Genomic DNA, 5,502 nt, shown 5'->3' on the forward strand with positions numbered 1-5,502 from the left:
ACGTGTCCTTACCATATGTGAGAAAATAAAAAAGTAAAGGCTCAAATTTCGAAAATGGCAAATCCATAACAAGAAGGAAAGAAAGCAAAATTTTCCTAACAGTTCGGTTGCCTCTCGAAGATAAGTACAAACATCTCTGTACCGATCCGTAAGACTTTACTAAACTTGCTCATGACCCATAGAACCTATAAACTTAGGGATCTGATATCAACTTGTCACAACCCAAAACCACCACCCGGCCGTTAAGGCACCTAAATCACTTGCTAGGCAAGATAAGCATAACAAAATAACAAAATTAACGAAACTAGTACAAATCTAAAGCCCAATGTCTTAAATAAATTGCATCAATACATAACAATCCCCCTAGAACTAGTAATATAGGGTCATAAGCTCTACAAAGCAATACAAGTATGGCAATACGAATTAAAATATTGGTTGAATAATAACAACAACTGAAATGGAAAAAGATGCCAAGAATTGCGGTAGGAATGCAGCTCTACCTCGTCTCTTAGCAAGTCACAACAAAGTACGGACAACTCTCAACTGGGCCTGGATCTACACAATTAAGTACAGATTGTAGTATGAGTACAACTGAAGGTACTCAGCAAGTATCATAACTAACCTCGGTAAGGTAATAGCAACAAAAAATATCAACGAAACTTGCTAATAACCTGCTCAGTTCATAAATTCCACAAGTACACAACAATAATACCATCTAATCATAAAACATAGATAAAGTCACCTCGATGCACAAGAGAAAATATGCCAAGCCATGTATCAATTATCAATCCAGCATATAAATAAGATATGCATCTATTATTAAGTCTCGATGTACAGGTAGACATATATAGAAGATATGTACCGTGCTCTCACTAATCAAACCAAACAACACATAGAGAAGATATGCACAACGAGGCATGTATACATTCTAGATCTAGCATATAGAGAAGATATGCGAATAAAACATGTATACATCCAAGGAAATTGCAAGTAGAGAAGAAACGTAATAACTACACACTGATCAGTTTTCTCATACCACGTGTACACCATCAAGAGAAAAAGGTGAATCTAGGAGGGGTGGATTCTTATCCACATGATGCACGAACAAATCACATGCCATATATAACCACCGCACAGATCCCTCACATGCTATGATATCTCAGCACATGGACCACCCACATGCTATCAACCAGACCATATCATACAGATAACATATATAAGGATACATGTATATGAATAATGGATATCAACTACATACTTCTGGACTGATATAAGTGACATGCTAAGATGTAGACATGTGCGAAGTGTACTACCACAGTTCAAATTAGGCGATTACACCACAAAATAGCAATTAATTATGTTTAAACATGAGATTAACCAACAAATAACCTCTAACACGATTCAATTAGCTCACAAAAGGAGGGACAAACATAAGAAACATTATAGCATAAAATATAGCAATCAATTCAAGGCATATCATAGCCACTACCTCGAGCATTGATAATACCCCGGTGCACGTACATAAGCTCAACCCTCACATATGCACTACCCAGAGCGCGTAGCCAACACTAATAACTCAGGCAACTAGTGCCTCAGCCAATTTTAGGTAAGATACTCACCTCAAGCAAACCAATCAATACTCTAGAAATCCCTTAGCACACGAATCGACCTTCGAACGGCTCGAATCTAGCAAAAAATAATTTAATAATATTAAATAAAGCCATAAGAAATAAATCCAAACAATAAAGATTCGATCTTTATAAACTTACACAAAGTCAACCCAAAAAGTCAACCCAGGCCCGCACCCCAAAATAGGATAAAAGTCACAAATCCCGAACACCAATTTTAATACGTGTCCAAATATGTGTGTTTCATCTAAATCCAACCTCAATTTGACCCGCAAATCACCAATTTTTACTCTCCAAAAACCATAGCAAAACCTAAATTTCTCCTTTAAATCATATAGTCTAGGCAGGGGCGGCTAATATTTTTGGCGGCCTAAAACAAAACCTTAATTGGGGGCCTTATTTTTCTAAAAACAATTCCTATATATTATTATTTGAAGTAGATTTTTCTAGCTTTTTGAAATAAAATTTTAAAAAACTTTCACATAAACCATTTAATTTTTCATGTGACACTATTGATCTTAGGTAAATAGAATCCGATTTAAGAAGTTGATAACTTTTTATTAAAATAAATTTTTGATGTTTCAATATACTTGTTACAATGATAAAAATATGAATAAAAAAATAGAGTTTAAAAGTGTATTGCTCATTTTCTAATGATAAATGTAATATTTTTTTATATTTATAATATTTAACTTTTCTACTTTGAAATACTTAATATTTTTTTAAAAAGATTTTGGGCCTCATCAGAAGAATTGTGGTAGGATAGATAAGATTTCTATCTTTAACCAGAGTTATTCAGTTCGAGTATCTGGAATGAAAAAAATTTCTTCTAAGGAGTGGTTCCCATTTTAATGGACTTTACATGGTATGAATATCCCAAATTAAATACCAGATATCAAGTGGAATTGAAAAAAATATTTTAGGCCCCCAAAATTTTGGGGCCTAAAGCACCTGCTTTAGTGGCTTCACCCTCTGGCTGCCTCTGTCTAGGTGTAATAATCCATGGGAAAATAAGATCTAACATCAAAATCAAGTAGAGATTACTTACCCTTCAGATTGTAGTAAAAAACACTCCAAAAATCGCCTATAGCCGAGCTCTAAAACTCCAATTAATAAGAAATAACCAAACCCCTGAAATAAATATTCTATCCAGTAGTTTTCGTATTTGCGGACCAAAATCCCCCATCTGCGGTACCACATCTGCGGAAAAATAATCGTAGATGCGAAAGTCACTTAACTTCCGTCCCTCCGCTTCTGCGAACTTCTCGTCATTGATGCGCATCCGCTTATGCTGAAGTACCTTCGCACCTGCGACAACGCATCAACGCTAACATTGCTGCATATGTGGACTTAGCCTCCCCCAACCATTCCTTGCATCTACGGCCCCAGGTCCACTTCTACGAACTAACACCTGCACCAAATACATCGCAAGTGCGAAATCGCAAACCAGAACTGCCAAACAACATGGAAAAGATCAGAAACTCATTCGAAACATATCCGAGAACCCGTCCAAACATACTAAGCAGTCCCAAAATACAACATGGGCCTAATCGAGGCCTCAAATCACACAAAATATTATCAAAATCACGAATCGCACCTCGATTCAATCCTAAGGAACTAATCAACTTCCAACGTTCTAAAACTCATGCCGAACCACGTCTAATTAACTCAGAATAATCTCAAATCTTTTGCACGAATCCCAAATGACATTAACGAACCCATTCCAACTCGTTAAATAATAATACGAACCCGATATCGATAAAGTCAACTTCCGATCAATCTATAAACCTTTCAAACTTTAAAATTGCCAACTTTCGTTAAATAAAAGCAAATCAACCTAGGAGCCTCCAAGTCCAAATCCGGACATATTCCTAAATCTAAAATCGTACATCCAGACCTAACGAAACCATCAAAATTCCGATCTGAGGTCGTTTACACAAATGTCAAACCTTGGTCAACTCTTACAACTTAAGCCTCCAACCATGGAACTAAGTATTTTGATTCACTCCAAAACCTCCCCGAACCCAAGCCAACTATCCCCACTAGTCACACAATAATAAATACATATACGAGAAGCATCAAATACGGTAACGAGACTCAAATACACAAAACGACTGGGCCAGGTCGTTACAATAACTCGGGATATAATAGGCATATACAATGACTACACAATACACATTGTATCCTCAGGATGTAGTAGGCATACATGCGAAGATATTGCCTTTCCATTCACTCCAAAAAGGTTGGATTCAACCTTAATCCCCATCAATAAGTATTATTAAATCACCAATACCTTTAAACATAGTGTTTCAATTTTGTATATACACAATCTATAGTATAATACACCTATTGTACAATATTATTCTATATTATAAATATATCAGATATATGATTATATAAAAAATAGTATAAGTATTATCCAATCATCATTAAAACCCCATACCACCACTGAATCTTTACTCGTAAATACTATTAGAAACAAAAAAAAAAAAATAATGAGGAGGAGAAGAAAAAGAAACTACCTACCAAAAAATCGTAAAGAACTCTTTTGTTTAAGTTTTCCGGTGAGGCTTTTCTGACCGAGATTTTATTGAACCGTTAGTGGTTTTTCTTGGTGGAATGAAGTATTTACTCAAATCTGGTAGCTATGTAGACAAGTGATGACGATGAGATAACTGTGAAAGCATAGAGCTGAAAGAAAAGAAAGAGAGAGAGAGAATGAAAGTGGCGGCGAAAGATTGAGTGTGAAACTAGATGGGCTCTCAAGATTTGACTTGAATTTAATTTTAAATTGCTCAAAACATACAAATCGGCTAATTTGTAAGAACAAAACTATTTTTTTATTGGAATGTGTAAGGCAATTGTTCTGGTATAATTTTAAATAGAAAATTCTTTATTTCTTTCATTTATCATGTTTAAATATAAAGAGAAATGTTAATATGTCCCCTTCTATGAAGTTTATTTTTCCCAATTCCCCTTTACTTTATATATATATTTTTAATAATAACTTTTATTATCTATAATTCTTCTCACTTAATTAATAGAAATATGTTCAAAAGATTGGTATATTCCTATATTTTTTTATTAGACCATTTCGAAAAGATTAATACGTCCTATATTTTTTTAATGAGAAGCTCTTATAGCCACACATGTATTGTGATTTGTTTAAGACCACTAACTTTAAAAGATTTAAAATTACTCAACTTTCAAAAGTATTTTTTTAATTAAATTAAACAAACAAATTGAAACTGAGTCGAGCATATAGATTACACTAGTCAACTTATTCGCGCTTCGCGCGATCAAATACATGAAATTATGAAATACTTAATTTTCTTCGTAAATATATTTGAGATAAGAGAATAAAATTTTCATGCATATACATAAAGCAATTAATTGCAAAAGTTGATTAAATCATAAACATAAATATTTTTCCCTCGTGCTCCAACACTTTTTATATTACTAATTCTACATTAACAACATTCATTATATGAATAGAAACAAAATATAGTTGTATTAAAATTACAACGATTTATACTTTTATACAAAAGTACAACAAAAATGTGTTTGTGTATCAACTTTAAAAATATACATAAAAAAAGGATCGCACAATCAGCAAACATTACAATAATATGCACTTTAAATACAAAAGTACATAGTAACAAAATTGTATTTGTACATTAATTTTAGAAATATTATACATATATAAATAAAGAAAGGATCCGACAATCCGCAAATATTTAGATAGCAAACTGTTTTAACTGTTGATGAATCTTAATTTCTCTCTCTGTGTAGTATGGCATACTCGAAGCAGGTACTGAAAAAATTTATCCTCAACGGGAGTCTTGCTTATGTCAAAGAAATTTGAAGATGAGTG

General features: G+C 33.5%; 1 long non-coding RNA gene across 1 annotated transcript; it reads right to left on the reverse strand.

Annotated features, from left to right (window-relative positions):
• Positions 1-312: 312 nt before the first annotated feature.
• On the reverse strand, positions 313-4,436 carry LOC107786298 (uncharacterized). Its single transcript, XR_001648108.2, has 4 exons — positions 4,155-4,436; positions 2,677-3,080; positions 1,620-1,686; positions 313-555 (listed from the first exon to the last, which is right to left on the reverse strand). It is a non-coding gene; the product is annotated as an uncharacterized LOC107786298 (long non-coding RNA).
• Between the last annotated feature and the right edge of the window lie 1,066 nt (positions 4,437-5,502).

The sequence above is a fragment of the Nicotiana tabacum genome, chromosome 22 (genome assembly GCF_000715075.1).
Source record: "Nicotiana tabacum cultivar K326 chromosome 22, ASM71507v2, whole genome shotgun sequence".
Classification (NCBI taxonomy): Eukaryota; Viridiplantae; Streptophyta; class Magnoliopsida; order Solanales; family Solanaceae; genus Nicotiana; species Nicotiana tabacum.